The sequence below is a fragment of the Leucopleurus acutus genome (genome assembly GCF_964270905.1).
Source record: "Leucopleurus acutus genome assembly, chromosome: 12".
Classification (NCBI taxonomy): Eukaryota; Metazoa; Chordata; class Mammalia; order Artiodactyla; family Delphinidae; genus Leucopleurus; species Leucopleurus acutus.
In genome coordinates, this window is record NC_139154.1 from 87,550,591 (window position 1) to 87,568,446 (window position 17,856).

A 17,856-nucleotide genomic window follows, 5' to 3' on the forward strand; every position below is an offset into this window, starting at 1 on the left:
TCTCTGTGGTAAAGATGAGAAACCATCAGAGATACAGGACACCATCTCAGATTGCTGAATGTCACACCTCAGATCAACAGGTCCAGAATAGAACCTGGGAGCCTTGGCTACCTCTTCTGCTCTGGCCAGCACACACTACTTCCTTAGCCAAGAAGTTACGGTGGTGCTTTTTTCCCTAGGAGGTTTCCAACACTATTTTAAACTCTATGGAAACAAGCAGTAATAGGATTTAATTATGGGTCACAGCCTTGGAACAGCCTATTTGAGGCCTGGGCTCACTTCCAGAATCATACCTTACCTCACTGAATGGTCTCAACAAGGCCCATGTTAATACAGGAAGCAAAGTGGGCCTGCATCTTGACTTCTCTCTCAGTGATCTAGGAAGGAGGAACACAGGAAAATTTCTGGACTTTCCACATCCAGGATCACTGAAGCAGATTACTACAACTAAAAACGGCTTAAGTGTAATCACGTGGCACAAAATGCTATGCTGACTATAAATCACAGCTCAGCATGGGAGTTCTCATTGTGAGGGACTCTTTAGCAGTGCGCATGTTCTACTTGACCTTCTTGGCAAGGCCCCAGGGAGCCCGGAGCATAGCCCAGGCTGGGCTCTCAGTAGTCTGGACACCACTGCGGGGTGAAAGGGGCTGGCTGGCAGCTTCAGCAGATGGAGTTAAGAGGAAATGAAGGTGAAGTCCAAGGTAAGGAAGGGGCTGGTCCAGGCAGGATTATCTGACAGCACATGCTCAGGGAACTGGCAAGGCAGAAACAATAATAACAAATGTTTTAAATTATTTTATATTTATCCAGGTAGTCACCATGGTAAATATCAAAATTTTGCTGGGTTTTCCTTATACTTTGCTAGATTTCCTTACACTTATTTTGTGTTTAATATTGTTTTTGAAATATATACTGAGGGCTAAAATTACGAGGAACATCATAATCTTCCTATTGCTTAGGCCTCTAAAGTTCTTTTCTGTTTTTTTTAATAAATTTATTTATTTATTATTTATTTTTGGCTGCGTTGGGTCTTCGTTGCTGTGCGCAGGCTTTCTCTAGTTGTGGCGAGCAGGGGATACTCTTGGTTGTGGTGTGTGGGCTTCTCGTTCCGGTGGCTTCTCTTGTTGTGGAGCATAGGCTCTAGGCGCGCGGGCTTCAGTAGTTGTGGCACGTGGGCTCAGTAGCCGTGGCTCGTGGGCTCTAGAGCGCAGGCTCAGCAGTTGTGGCGCACGGGCTTAGTTGCTCCGCGGCATGTGGGATCTTCCCGGATCAGGGCACGAACCTGTGTCCCCCGCACTGGCGGGTGGACTCTTAACCACTGCGCCACCAGGGAAGTCCCGAGGCCTCTAAAGTTCTTAATCTGGTTCTTGACTTCAGTGTGAAGCAAGAAAAACCAGGATTCCAAAGCTTCACGATCAATATTCATTTTTTCATTCAATAAACATTTCTTCAGGGGCCAATAAATGCCAAGTCTTTACTCAGTCCTGGGATACAGCAGCAAACAAAACAGATATGGTTCCTGAGTTCCCGGAGCTACAGTTTAGTGAGAGGAGTTGAGAATAAGATCAGGATCCAAAGCAAAAGGTCTATATTAGAAAACAGGCAAGATTCTGTAGCCAGCAATGGGATGCAGAGGGAGGAAACCTCTTCTGGGATGCCAGCAGAAGAGATCACGGCTGACAAGGTGCTGTTCAGGGAGATGAGCTGGGTCAAATAATACCCTTATCCTCCCATTCTTTTTGGCAGGGGAGAGAGCCACTGCTGTGGGTTGAGTTAATCGAGAACAAGTGACCAGGGCCCTCGCAGCCAATGCTACCATGAAGGTGTTCCTTCTCTGCTCACAGCCATGAACTGTGACATGTGCCATGTGAGCTATGTGTGAGATCCTGAAATCTCCAAAGGAAAACAAGACTTGCGCTGTCTACTGACAGGAATTCTAGGAAATATAGTGGGCCAGAAATGGGAAGCATAAAAACAGTCGCCAGAAGAAACTTGGTGACCCTCCCCTGAATTGTCACTGACACTTCTGACATTACAAGGGAATGAAAAAAAACGCCTGATTTCACCTGGAGGGGTGGGGTCAGGAAGAGACCTGCTGAAATGATCGGGCTACAACCAGAAGCCTCCTGAGAGACATTTCTGCTTTAGGGTGTAAAGTGGGCAAGGATGGGGAAATGCTGCAGCCTGCTGTGTTAGAGAAAGGAGCTATTTGAGCAGCTCAGCCTCAGCACTACCAGAAGTGGGAAGGCTGTGGTAAAGGTGAAGAGCTGATAAGAATAATAGCAAGAGCTTCAGAGTGAGTGCCCAGCCAGCAGAGCAGTGGCCTAAAGAGCTTTCCAAGTATTTGACCTCTCTGGGCCTCAGTTTCCTTATCTGAAAACAGAGATGATAATAATAGCATGCACTGGTTTCCTAGGGTTGCTGTAGCAAATACTACAAACTAGGTGGCTTTAAACAACAGAAATTTACTCTCTCACAGTTCTGGAAGCTAGAATTCCAAAATAAAGGTGTCAGCAGGGCTATGCTCCCTCTGAAAGTTCTAGGAAAGAACCCTTCCTTGCCTCTTCCAGCTTCTGGTGGTCGCCAGTAATCCCTGCCATTCTTTGTATATGGCAGCATATCTCCTATCTCTGCCTCCATCTCTACATGGTCATCTTTCCTCTGTGAGTGTCTCCCCCTTCTTATAAGAACACCAGGCATTGGATTAGGGCCCAATCAAGTTATGACTTCTCATAATTTGATTATATCTTACAAAGACCTTATTTCCAAATACGATCACATTCATAGATTCTAGGTGGATATGAATTTTTAGGGGGACACTATGCAACCCAGTACAGAGCACCTACCACATAAAGAGTTTATATATATAAGATGCTTAGAACAGTTCCTGGTAGATAATATATGCCATGTATGAGTTAGCTACCTTTCTTCATTATCTCTGGCAGATAGTAGCTGCCATGAAATATGTGGATGCTCTGTTGTATAAGAATCATCCTCCCTCCATCTTGAGTCAGAGGCAAAAAACTGGGTGGGACTAGAGTTCCAAAAAGAGAAGATGAGGACAGAGCTAGAACACAATGGGTTTATTACCATTCAACACTTCCTCTACCAATACCCTATCAATACACCTAGGCTGGAGTGAGGAAATATCTGCTACAGTCACATCATTTGTTTTTTGAACAACAGAGAACTTATCATTCCAAACTAACAATGGCCCCATCAAAGAAGTCCTCAAATTAGGACCCACTTAGGAGGGGCTTCCAGAGCCAGGAGAGAAGCTGCACCAGTGAGCCCAGCAGTCTCATCATTTAGAATCAACTGTGAGTTCTGATTCCAAACTGCTTTACACAGCATATTCATCCCATAGTTTAACAAATGAATGACTACTGACTGAGTCCAAATATTAAGTTCATTCTCTAAAATGGAGATTTGCTACTTGCTATAGCTAGGATAGCTTACTTTCAAATTGGGGGAGGGGAGAATAGATTCAAGGCTCCTGCTCTTGCTCCTTCAATAAAGGGGTTTGGGACATACTAAAGAGAAACAGAACCAGATCTCAACTGCTATCTTCATATCGAAATAAATTCCAGATGAATCAAAGATTTAAATTTAAAGATTTAAAAATACACACCCACGCAAAGTACTCAACAAGAATGGGTAACTATTTTTATAATTTTGAGGTAGGGAAGAATGCCTTTTCTAAACATTGAACTAGTAGCAAAAACTATAACGGAAAAGATTATCTTGACTACTTAAAAATGTCAAACTTGCAGACAGATAAAAAACTGTATAAACGAAGGTGAAAAACAAATGACAAACTGGGAACAATTCTGCACTATATACAACCGTCAACACTTTAGTTCTTACAAATTATTAAGAAAATATTACTGGGAAAATGTGCGAAGGACATGACATGAATAAGTGATTCAAAAAATATATACATCTGTCCAAAATACATTTGAAAAGATGTTTAATCTTTAATATTCAAATAAATGTAAATTAAATCATATTTAATGATTAAATATGATGTAAATTAAATCATAATTGCCATGTCTCAGTTACTATTCAAAGCATTTTACTTGGATTAACTGATTTATTTCTCATGAAATAGGTGCTATCATTATCCCTACTTTACCAAAGATGAAACTGAGGTACAGAGAAGTTAAATGACGTACCCAAGGTCACATAGTAAGTGGCTGAGTCAGAATTCAGGTCCCATCAGGCTAGCTCCAGAGTCACATTCTCAACTACCATGTTATACAGTGACAAGACAACGTTTCACCTGTCAGATGAGGAACACAAAAAACACACAAGCCAGTGTTACTGATGATATGGAGAAACAGGCAATCTCATGCACTGTTAGTATAAGTTAACATTCTTAAGGGTAGTTTGGCTCCATGAATCAACATTCTAACTGTGCATATATCCTTTATCTCAGCCATTCCATTTCTTGAAACTTATCCTAAGGAGATACATAGACAAGTGTATAAAGATTATTTACCAAGGTATTTACTATAGAATATACATAATAACAAATATGTTACAAATAAAAACCCCAACAGGCACACCAAAAATCCAACAAATTCATTCATTCAACAAATATTTATTGAGCACCACCTAGGTACCAGGAACTGGTACTAAGCTCTAGTTACAGAGAAGCAGAGTAAAAAAAAAAAAAAAAAGAAATCCCTATTTTCATGGAGCCTACATTCTAATGAAGCATGTTAGGCAATAAACAAATAAGAAAAATATGTAGTATGGCATGTGGGGCTAAATGCTATAAAGAAAAGTAAAGGAGAGAAGGAAGATAGGAAAGGAAGGTTGTCACAACTTTAAGTAAGAGGGTCGGGGAAGGCATCATTGATTAGAGATGAGATAAACAGATTATACACTAAGAGAATAAAATGCATTATGGTATATCCACATATGGAAGTATAATTCAGCCATTAATTCTGTATTTACTGAAAAGATGTCTATAACACATAATCCAATGAAAAAGGATTCTCACTACACACAAAAAATAGGTAACTATGTGAGGTAACGGATGTGTTAACCACATTGTGGTAATCAGTTAACAATACATATATGTATCAAATCATCACACTGTACACCTTAAACTTACACAATGTTCACATCAATTATATCTCAATGAAGCTGGGAAAAAAGGTGAAAAAAGATTACAAAACAGTATTAAAGAAAAAAACCAGGGCTTCCCTGGTGGCACAGCAGTTAAGAATCTGCCTGCCAATGCAGGGGACACAGGTTCAAGCCTTGGTCCAGGAAGATCCCACATGCTGCGGAGCAACTAAGCCCCTGCACCACAACTACTCAGCCTGCACACCATAATTACTGAAGCCTGCACTCCTAGAGCCCGTGCTCTGCAACAAGAGGAGCCACCGCAATGAGAAGCCCACGCACCACAACAAACAGCAGCCCCTGCTCGCCGCAACTAGAGAAAGCCTGCGTGCAGCAACAAAGACCCAACGCAGCCAAAAATAAATAAAAATAAAATAAATAAATTTATTTTTAAAAAAACAGTATTAAGTTATGGGTCCATTGATTTGAAATTACATGTGTATACATGCTTATGCTTTACATGGGAAAGAGAAACAACACAGAAAGAGACTGGTAATACCAAGCAAGGGTCCAGGCTGAGTGCCAGATAAGTGGTACAGGCAGCATGTGTTTGTTCTCCTACCTGCTCACTCATCCCCCTCTCCACATCTACACTTTGTTCCAGAAAGGATTTAACGACAGCAAATCTACATACACCGCAAGTTCTTTAACTCTTCCCATCCTCCCTCACCCTTTTCCCTGCTCTTCCCAGAAGGCAGGACAGTGACAGGGTGAAAGGGATAAAAGCTTAAGATCATGATAAGCTGAGTGGACATAAGACGGATGGAGGGACACCCCCACAGATCTGGATGGGATTCCTCTTATTGCAGCACATGGGAAACATCCTGGGAGGCATATTTCCTCCATGCACATCTGTAAGATTTGAAGCAAGGCTATCTGATTTAGATTCCCTATTATATCTCCTACTAAACCCCAAATGCCTTACAGGGCAGCCAGGAGCAAGACTGACTCATTCACAGGGAGGTGACAAGCTACAGCAGGCCAGAACACTACCCCTGGTACATGAGTGCCTACATCTTCCTTTGAGCAGAAAATGACACAGAGATGAGCCCTTTTTGCCCCTTACCTTATCCCTTCCTCCATGCCTGCACCCAACAAGCTGTCCTTGGCTATACCATGACTACCCTAGAGATTCAGATTTCCCCACTAAGATTCTCAGGCTAGGTCCCTACCAAGAAAGTTGCCCAAAGTGACCAGCCATGCTAGTGTACACTGAAACATTTTCAGCTGCGACGCAGTTTCAAGTAGATCCCTAGATCCAGATATATTTGCTCTCAAATATGTGGGAGCAGAATACACTTCTTGCTTGAGCATAAAGCCACACACAAGAAATTGGCAACTTCATAAAGGTGGAATCCATGTTGCTATTCCCTATTTCTTTAGCCTGAGGGAGCAGTGGAGGCACACAAATAGAGGTAGGGGACCTAGGGAAAGATTTGACTATGTCAAAATATTTCTCAAACACTCTCTGTCACCTCTTGGATACCTACTATATGCCAGGCCTCGTGTTAAGTGCTTTCATATACTTACACCAAAATTGACAAATTACTTTTATCAAACATTCCTATTATGTGCTACTGAATTTAAGACACCTAAGGCACGTACAGGTCCAGCTGCCCTGCTGACAGCTGAATACCCAAGCTTGAAATTAGGTAGAGGGTAGAAATCTAAGACTTCCCTTGAGGCTACAACACAAGTCTCACTGCATACTATCAGGCCACAGCCTCAAGGCCCCATTCCAGCTTCTGCTTTCTCTCCTGGGCTTTCAGCAGGGAACATCACACACAAACACACACAAACAGACACACACACACACACACACACACACACACACACACACAAATCCTCCAATGCCCTTAGTCTGCAAGTGGAAGAAATTCTTCACTAGGGAAGAGTACAAGGTGAATCAGAGAAAAACCAAAGCAATCATCTCTTCGGCAGAGAAGTCTCTTTCTCTCTTTATCCATTTCTCTCTTGTCTTTCTTGAATATGTAGTTATTGAGCAACTTCTATTATGCTTATCACTATAGGATATAATCATAAGACATGCCTCCTGCCCTCAAGAATTTACTCTGTTTAGGAAGACAAAATCAACGCACAGGAAACATGTTATTGAAAAGGGGGACTCCAATGTATATGTAAAACTGAAACAGACTCACAGATACAGAAGACAAACTAGTGATTACCAAAGAGGAGAGGGACAAATTAGGGATTACAGATACAAACTACCATGTATAAAATAGATAAGCAACAAGGATATATTGCATAGCACAGGGAATTATAGACATTATCTTACAATGGCTATCTTACAACGGAGTATAATCTGCAAAAATCACTGAATCACTTTGCTATACACCTGAAACTAATATAATATTGTAAATCAATTATACTTCAATAAAGGTGGAGGGGCTCTAAGATTTCTAGTGCAAGAGTGGTGCTAGTAACACAAATGGAGGGATAAATGATGTTAGACACATGGTACACATAGGTATCTTCAATTTCAACACAATCTCCTCTTTTTTTGTTCTATTCTTAGTAGAAATATGTTTCACTTCAAGAAAAATCTCAAATACAAAAATTCAATACATAAAGTTGGCAATCATTCACTAGAAAAAAACGATCTCTTTGCTGTCAAGTTTAGGGAGATACCATTTAACCTGCCCCCAACCCATGTTCCTGTTGCCCCATATACACACAACGTTTACATTCAACTTTTCAGGTTCACAGGGTAAAGCAAAGTACTTTTTAAAATAGATTATAAAAGGCAATATATTGACAGATGAACAGATATAAACAAAATGTGGTACAAACAAAAAATGAAATATTATTTAGCCTAAAAGAGGAGGAAGTCCTATCACATGGTACAACATACAAGAACCTCAAGGACTTTCTGCTAAGTGAAATAAGCTAGACACAAGAAGACAAATAGTATATGATTCTACTTATATGAGGTATCTAAAACAGTCAAATTCCTAGAAACAGAAAGTAGAAGAGTGGTTCAGGGGCAAAGGGGAAGGAAAAATGAGGAATTGCTGTTTAATGAGTATAAGAGTTTCAGCTGTCCAAGATGAAAAAGTTCTGGTGATCTGTTGGACAACAATATGAATATACTTAACACTACTGGACTGTGAACTTAAAAATGGTTAAGACAGTAAATTTTATGTGTTTTTTAATCACAATTTTTAAAAAAGGCAATGCACACATGGGTTAAAAAAAATTTCAGCAACACAAAAAGATATCAAAAAAACAAAAACAAACCTCCAGGGGTAGTCTGGGTATAACAAGTATATAGAGTCCTCCCCTTTTTTCATTCAAATACTAATACTAGCATGCCACAAACTCTATTTTGCTTGCTTTAGTTTTCTCTTAACAATAGATCTTAGAGATTGTTCCATATCACTGTGTGAGTGTGTGTGTGTGAGGGTGGGTGTACCTGTCTCATTCTTTTTAACTGCTGTATTAATACGGTGCTATCCACCATAATTTACTCAACTAGTCCCTTATCAATATAGTAAGATGTATTTTTAAGCAAAATGTGTTAAAGGCTTTGCACACTGATTTTGCACATTTTTCCCCCTCAACAAAAATGTTTAGATTTCACTCTTCATAATACCTCCAAGCAACTATAAATGATGACTGACATTTGCTTTAGTTTGAATTTAATAGTGTTTCGCCTTGGCTCATTTCTACTAGGTTGTATGTTGATTTGTCATTGTCACAAGGAGTCACCAACAGTATGATCAAGGGAGCACATGAAATACACACCATCCTCTGAATATTATGGTCACCCTTTACTCCATCATCCTTATAAATGGTTTGTCAATAGTACAGCCGTCCTCCTTTATCCATGTGGGATACGTTCCAAATCCTGGAACCATGGATAGTACTGAAACCTATATATACTGTTTTTTCCTATAGCATGCACAGCATGGGTATGCTGAACAAAGGATGATTCACGTCCTGGATGGGAAGGAGCAGGATGGCACAAGATTTCATCACACTGCTCAGAACAGTGTGCAATTTAAAACTTATGAATTGTTTATTCCTGGAATTTTCCATTTAATATTTTCAGACCTCAAGTAATTGAAACTGTGGAAAGCAAAACCTCAGATAAGGAGGAACTACTGTCTACCCTTTACTGTGTTTAACTCTGAGAAAATTAAAAATATACACACACACACACATACTTTCATTATTTAAGAAATTTTTTTAAAAAAACACCTCTTTCGGGCTTCCCTGGTGGCGCAGTGGTTGAGAGCCCGCCTGCCGATGCAAGGGACACGGGTTCGTGCCCCGGTCCGGGAAGATCCCACATGCCGCGGAGCGGCTGGGCCCGTGAGCCATGGCCGCTGAGCCTGCGTGCTCCGCAACGGGAGAGGCCACAGCAGTGAGAGGCCCACGTACCGCAAAAAAATAATAACAAAAATATAAAAAACACCTCTTTCACCCAATGTCTCTGGGTCTGCTATTTGGTTTCTTTTAGAGAAAGCACAGTGAAATAGAATGAGTGAGGGCTGTACAGACCACCTGAATCAGGGTTTGAATCCCGTTTCTGCCATTTCCAAGTTAATCCATCTCCCAGAGCCTCTGGCTTGTCATCTGTAAACCAAGGGCAATACCATCTATCTCTTGCATAGGGAAGATCGCCACACAGGGTGAAAAGTCCATTCAAGAGGACCAAAGTGCTATCTCTGTTGAACTAGCACTGCCTGGGGAAGTCAAAGAATTGCTTAGAGAAGTGGTAAAGGACAAGAAGGAATCGGACCAGTCAATGAGAGAAAGGGTGCTCTGGCAGAGGTAACACATGCACAGAGGGTGAGAGTTCTGCAGAGCCACAAAGCACCAACACACTTACGGACAAGAAGGTGAAAGGCAATTTAGTCAACAAATCCTTATCGAGTACCTCTATGTACTCACTAGGCACTGAAGACAAAACTATGAGCAAGAAGGTCCCTGCCCTCATGGAGCTTATAATCCAATAAGAGGGAAAGATAAACCAGTAAAAAGCATTAAGTGGTCTAACGGAAACAAACAGATGCTAAGATAATAACATGGTGTTGCTTTGTATGGAGAGGCCAGAAAATACCTCCAAAACAAGATAATGCTCAACTGAAACTTAAAGGCAAGTGATAATTAATGAAGTGAAGAGCAGGGTAGAGAGTATTCTAGGCCAAGTCCATGAAGCCAGAGAACTGAAAGAACTGCAAGCAGGTGAGGGTGCATGCAGGAGATAAGGAGGAAAGGGGCTTGAAATGAGACTTAAAATACAGGCAGGGGCCAGATCTTGCTAGGCCTTGTAGGCCACAATTTGGGTCAAATTGTGCAAGACTGTTTATTCCAACCTGAGACATTTGGACTTGATTGTACAGGTAACAGGAATACAAGAGAGGATGTGAAAAGGAGAGAGACAAGGCTGGGTTGTTTTATAGAAGGTTAGTGGAAGTTGTTTAGAGGACAGCTGCAATAGGGAGTGACGACAGCTTGGAGACCAAAAAACAGCCTACTTTAGGGCAGGGTCACTGTGTACAGAAAAAGAGGCATCCCAGAGGCAAATCTGAAGTGCAATCGGCAGCCTTCAAAGACTGTGTTCTACCCTGCTTTCTGAGTCCAAAATCAAAGTCTGCAGTATACTCCAGAAGTACTGACCTGCCAGGGGGAATCATTAAGGCCCTCTACCTCATCTGGGATCTTTGCCTTCTATGGCAATGAGAAGATGAGGTGTCAGTACACAGGGACAGTTATCCACTGTCCTCACTGGAAGACAGGTGACAGATTAAGGTTCCTGCGACCTTAGGATCCAAGTAAAGGGTTCAAAACCCTTTCCTTGGGGCTTCCCTGGTGGTGCAGTGGTTAAGAATCTGCCTCCTGGGCTTCCCTGGTGGCACAGTGGTTGAGAGTCCACCTGCCGATACAGGGGACATGGGTTCGTGCCCCGGTCCGGGAAGATCCTACATGCCGCGGAGTGGCTGGGCCTGTGAGCCATGGCCGCTGAGCCTGTGCGTCCGGAGCCTGTGCTCTGCAACGGGAGAGGCCACAACAGAGAGAGGTCCGTGTACCGCAAAAACAAAAAAACAAAAAAACAAAAAAAAAAAAAGAAGAATCTACCTGCCAATGCAGGAGACACGGGTTCGAGCCCTGGTCCAGGAAGATCCCACATGCCGCGGAGCAACTAAGCCCCTGTGCCACGACCACTGAGCCCGCGTGCCACAACTACTGAAGCCCGTGAGCCTAGAGCCCGTGCTCCGCAACAAGAGAAGCCACCACAACAAGCATGCGCACTGCAATGAAGAGTAGCCCCCACTCACCACAACTAGAGAAAGCCCGTGCACATCAACAAAGACCCAACGCAGCCCAAAATAAATAAATTATTTTTAAAAAAAAAAAACCTTTCCTTCCCCTCTAGGGAAGCAGGGGGTCAACACAGTCCTCTAAGTCAGAGTTTCTTCAAATATGGTCTGCAGATGATGACTGGTGTGAGAGTCACCTGGAGGCCAATCAAAATGCAGATTCCTGGTTACCACCCATACCTAATCAGTCAGGAGAGCAGGAGTAAAGACCAGGAATCTGAATTTTAAATAAGTAGCCAGCCCCTCAATACTTGCCCCCATGGGTAATTCTGATGTATTAAAGCTTCAAAATCATAGCTCCAGGAATAGGGCTAATGGAGGAAGGCCCTCACTTAAGGGTGAATGGCAACGTCGAAATTAGGGGACTACATAGAACCAAGAGTCAAGCTGGGCATGAAATAAACTAGAAAAAGGAGTCCGAAGGGATTATGAAATTTGAAGGCCCCCAAAGCAGAAAATAGAAGGCAGGACATCAGAGCATGGGGATTAGAGAGCAGAGGAATCAAAGACAGGGAGCACTCCTGGGGAAATCACTAACAATGGCCATGATCTCCGGCTGCCTTAGGTTGGTTTCCCCAGTGGAGCACTAGGAAGGGAGTGCAGATGCTTCACCTCACACAGGCCAGGTAACCGGGCCTTTGACTGCCCAGTATGTGCACACAATCACTCCATCCAACCATCAAAAAGAGAATGACACTCCTCCTCAGTAAGTACTGTTTCTATCCCAATGATTCCCCTTCAGCATCCACCATGATGCCAGCTACTGGTCAGTCTGTAGAAGAGCGCCAGGCTAAGTAGAAAAACATACAGAACACCTCTAAGGGGTAATGACCGGCCCTACTCACCAAGATTCTCTGCTTGGCACATCAGAGACCCCTAATGCTGCCATAAACTCTAGGACAATTCCAGGTCAGAAACTTCAGATCCTACCATCCATGCATACCCAGCCAGTCTTCTACTACTCCTTACTATGCCTCACCAAGAGAGTCCCGACCTATATTCTACACTCCCATGTCCCTCCCCAAAATTCAGAGAGAAATTCCACAAATTCAGGTTAGGCAGGGAGTCCTGAACTTCTGAGGCTAGCTCCCATGCCTAGTTTGGTGGGAGGAGGTAACCTGAAGGAGTGCCTACCCTACCTGAAGGGAATATCCTCAGCCTACCTGAAGGGAGCACCAAGACTGCTACAGGCCTCTGTACAGGAGACTTTTTAAAAATATGAGCAAGTTGAACCCAGTATATTTAAAAGGAGGGAAGGGAGGCTCTTCAGAGCAGAAATTAAATTGGGTTATTGGGGGAGGTAAGGTACGATTTCTTGGGATTTGACTTTAAATAGCACATAAAATACAAAGCAATACAACATTTAGCTCAAACCCTTATATGTCAACTACCTGATTGTTCCTATAATCCAAAAGCTGGTTCTACACTAAAGAAATAAGACTGCTGGCAGATGATTTTAGTAATCCCAAAGATTATTTATGGCCTTAAAATCCTGAACTGCTTGTCTGTCCCTTCTTACACTCCACCCACTATCCTGGTTCTCTAGGTTTTTGACCTAATGATTTAGCTTCCTGTTTCATCTTTCCCTCACCTTATCCCTAAGGTTTTTTGCTTCCTTCCTTGCTTAGGACTGCACTCCACTCAGTTATTCTCCCATCAGCCACTCAGAACAAATAATCTGCCTATCCAGATCCTCAACCTTGATCCTAGGCACTCATGCCCCCTTCATGGCCAAGTCCCCTGCCAGGCTTACCCTTACTTTATGAAGATGTCCCGGAGAGAGACAAGCATGTTAGATGGTTCATCCCAAGTATGTTAGTTGGTTCATCCAGGCAAACACTGGAATCACCAAAGGTGGAATAAGGAGAATGACAATGAGCCAGGTCAAATGTCTAGACCTCCCCCTGACATTCTAAGGCACACCTTCTAAGCCCTCAGGTGATATCCCTAGTATTCCATCCCTCCTGCCCACCACCTCCACCTCAAGGGATCCTTCTATCCCACAGCAGCTAGGACTAAGAATACACGGTGAGCAACACATAAGCCTTTGTCTGATAGAACTTACAGTTTAATGAAGGAGAAAGACAATTAAATAATCCCAACATGTATGATAGTTAAAGGCAATGCATGCGGAGCTGTAAGATTAAGGCGGCTAGTCAGGTGAAGTTACATCTAAGATGAAACTTGAAGGATCAACAGGAGATACCCAAGCAGTGGCAGAGCATTTAAGGAAGCATGTTCTAGGCAGAAGAAACAGAGTATGTAAAGGCCCTGCAGCAAGAAAGCATATCTGAAGAGATGAGATGAGCTGGGGAGGTCAAGGTAGAGAGAATACCAGCACAGATGATGCTGGAGAGACCAAGAAGGGTCTCATAAGATATGAAGCTGTTTTATCACTCACTTAACAAGTATTCACTGAGTGCTTACAATATGCCAGGCATTGTCCTATGTTTTTATAACAGTAAATGAAACAGACAATATCCCTGTTCTCAGAGAATTCCCGTTCTAATTGGAGGAGACTATAAACAAGTATGTGACTAAACTAGAAAAATATCACTTATTGATAAGTGCTATGCAAAGAACTAAAATAGGTGATATGCTAGAAAGTATGTATATGGGTGGTTACTTTATAATCATTAGGTGGTCAGGGGAAAGCCTCTCTGAGGAGATGACATTTAAAAGTAGGTATCTAAATAAAAAGGAACCAGCCATTCAAAGACCAAGGGAAAAAGCATTCTAAGCGGGGTTAACAATACACACATACAAAAGCCCAATGGTAAGATCACTGAAGCTTTTTTAAGCAGAGGAGTTAGATCATGATCATTCTTGCATTTTATAAAGATCACTCTGGCTACAATGTAGAGAACAGAATGGAGGTAGGGGAGAATAAGATTAAGACTGGAGACAGAGATGAGAGTGGATTATGTAGACTAACGTGAAGAAGAGGAAGAAGGGGACAGTAACAAGGATGATGATAATAGCTAATACTCACATAGCACATACCAGCTGCCGAGCCATTGTTCTAAGCATTTTTTATATATTAATTCATTTAAACCTCACAAATACTATAACTTATAAATTAGGAAACTAAGGTAGAGGATAGTGGCAATGAAGAAGAAAGCAACTGGGGACTTCCCTGGTGGCACGGAATCCACCTGCCAATGCAGGGGACATGGTTCGAGCCCTAGTCCGGGAAGATCCCATATGCTGCGGGGCAACTAAGCCCATGCACCACAACTACTGAGCCTGTGCTCTAGAACCCGAGAGCCATAACTACTGAGCCCACATGCCACAACTACTGAAGCCTGCGCTCCACAACAAGAGAAGCCCGCACACTGCAAGAAAGAGTAGCCCCCAGTTGCCACAACTAGAGGAAGACCCAACACAGCCAAAAATAAATAAATAAATTTATAAAAAGAAGAAGAAGAAGAAAAAAGCAGCTGGATCCAAGAAATATTGGGGAGGACAAATCCTATGATAGGCTGGTTGTTGGCTGTGGGAAGGGAAGGGGTAGGACTTAGAATGACTACTAGGCCTTGGGCCCAGCAACTGCATGGGTGGTGGTGCTATTTACCACGTGACAGGACACTGGAGGAAGAGCAAGAGGGGAAGAGCAGAAGGCTGCATTTTGCTGAGTCTTCAAAAACATCCCAGTGGAGCTGTCCATGTGAACAGTTGGATATTCTGGTCTGGAGAGAGATTTGGTCATCATCCACGTATAGATGGTAACTGAAGCTGTCACAGAAGTTGAGATCACCTACGGGGAGCAGGAAGAAAAGAAAGAAAAAAAGCCTAGGAACAGATTGCTGATATTTAAAACACAAGAAGTTGAATAAACAAATAAATTTTTTAAATACATAAGGAAAATTTTAAAAAAATTTTTAACACAAAAAGAATCATTAACAACAACAAAAAACTGGAAATACCTTAATGTCCCTCAATAGGAAAACAGATAAATAAAATACAGTATATCTAGTCTATGAAATATTATACAGTAGCCAAAAAGAATGAGAAGTATCTTTATGTACCAACATGGAATACTGTCAAGGCACATTACTGAATCAAAGAAAGAAATATAAAAATGATACATAAAATGTGACCCCATTTGTGTAAATAAATAAAACATGGCAATAGCATTTTAAATATTTTCTGGAACTTCCCTGGTGGTCCAGTGGTAAGACTCCACGCTTTCACTGCAGGGGGCACAGGTTCAACCCCTGGTCGGGGAAGTTCCACATGCCGTATGGTGTGGCCAAAATAAAAAAAAAAAAAATTTCTGGGTTCATACGTATATATGCAAACACACACAGAGTGTGGGAGGTACACTCTAAACCACTAACAGGTTGCCTCTGGAAATACAGAAATAATTGAAACAGGGGAGCGGGGAGCAGGAGTATTCAAAGTATCTACAATGTTCTGAAATTAACAGTTGTCAGTATGTTCGTATTTTAATTCACAACAGAAAAATGTGTTCCAAAACTGAAAATTCATAATACTTGTGTAAACCGTGGAAGATTAAATGTGATGTTACTTTGACAATGTTTTAAATTTTAGAGTCACATTTTATTCTGATCTGAATTTTTATCAAGATGCTAAAACTGGTTTGTTTGAAACTAGTTTGTCATACATACTGTGCATAATCATAGTATTTATTTTCTGGGACTATTGTGAATGTGTAGACTTATGCTTATTGTTACGGGAACAATTATTTATAAAATAATATTAAATCCAGTATTAGCTGCCTATTTCAGACACTTAATACTTGCAGAGACCCATGTTACACTTACTACACTGAAGTTTTTGGTTGTTTGCTTTTTTTTAAAAATTTATTTGGCTGTGTTGGGTCTTGGTTGCTGCGCACGGGCTTTCTCTAGTTATGGCAAGTGGGGGCTACTCTTCGTTGTGGTGCGTGGGCTTCTCATTGCGGTGGCTTCTCTTGCTGCGGAGCACGGGCTCTAGGTGCACAGGCTTCAGTAGCTGTGGCGCACGGGCTTCAGTAGTTGTGGCGCACGGGCTCAGTAGTTGTGACACGCAGGCTCTAGAGCAAAAGTTCCGTAGCTGTGGCGCACGGGCTTAGTTACTCCACGGCATGTGGGATCTTCCCGGACCAGGGATCAAACCTGTGTCTCCTGTATTGGCAGGCGGATTCTTAACCACTGCGCCACCAGGAAAGTCCCAAGGGTGAGTCTTTAAAAAAAAAAAAACTTCAGGACTTCCCTGGTGGCGCAGTGGTTAAGACTCCACCTGCTGGGCTTCCCTGGTGGCGCAGTGGTTGAGAGTCCGCCTGCAGATGCAGGGGACATGGGTTTGTGCCCGGTCCGGGAAGATCCCACATGCCGCGGAGCGCCGCGGAGCGGCTGGGCCCATGAGCCATGGCCGCTGAGCCTGCGCATCCAGAGCCTGTGCTCTGAAACGGGAGAGGCCACAACAATGAGAGGCCCGCGTACTGCAAAAAAAAAAAAAAAAAAGGCTCCACCTGCCAATGCAGGGGACACGGGTCGAGCCCTGGTCCGGGAAGATCCCACATGCCGTGGAGCAACTAAGCCCGTGAGCCACAGCTACTGACTCTAGAGCCTATGAGCCACAACTACTGAGCCCCTGTGCCACAATTACTGAAGCCCGCGTGCCTAGAGCCTGCGCTGCACAACAAGAGAAGCCACCGCAATGAGAAGCCTGCACCCGCAACGAAGAGTAGCCCCCGCTTGCCACAACTAGAGAAAGCCCGCACACAGCAACGAAGACCCAATGCAGCCAAAAATAAATAAATAAATAAATAAATAAATAAGTTTATTTAAAAAAAAAAGAATCACCCTCACTGCTGAAAGTAAATGGACTCTTAGGGTGCAGATATTAGTGTTCCAAAAAACATGTGATTATATTAAGGTAGTGGTAGCAGGAAGATAATCTTGATTCCGTTGGGAATCTTAGGTTTTCTCATACATTGGGAAAATAGTTTTTCCTGTACTGCTGAAGTTTCTTTTTGGTAAACAGTACTTTCTAAAAGAGAAGCATGAAGGAGAAACTGAGGTGTGTACATTTCATCAAATGACCAGCATTGTACAAGATACTGTGTATCTTGCAACGAACAGTGTGGAAGCTGTTCATTTTTCAATCTGAAGTAAAATACATTCAAGAACTTTAAAAAAAAAATCTACAGTGTTTTGATTTTTTTAGATTACTATATTCTCTGTAAAATTAAAGATGAATTTTTCAAAAAATAGTGGGAATTTCTGTACCTTCTACTCAGTTTTGTTGTGAACCTAAAACTGTTTTAAAAAATAACTCAATTTTGAAAAGTGGGAAAAGAGGGAGGCTACAAAGGACATCCTTTACTTCAGATAGTAAATTTTCTCTGTTCCTTCCATCCCCG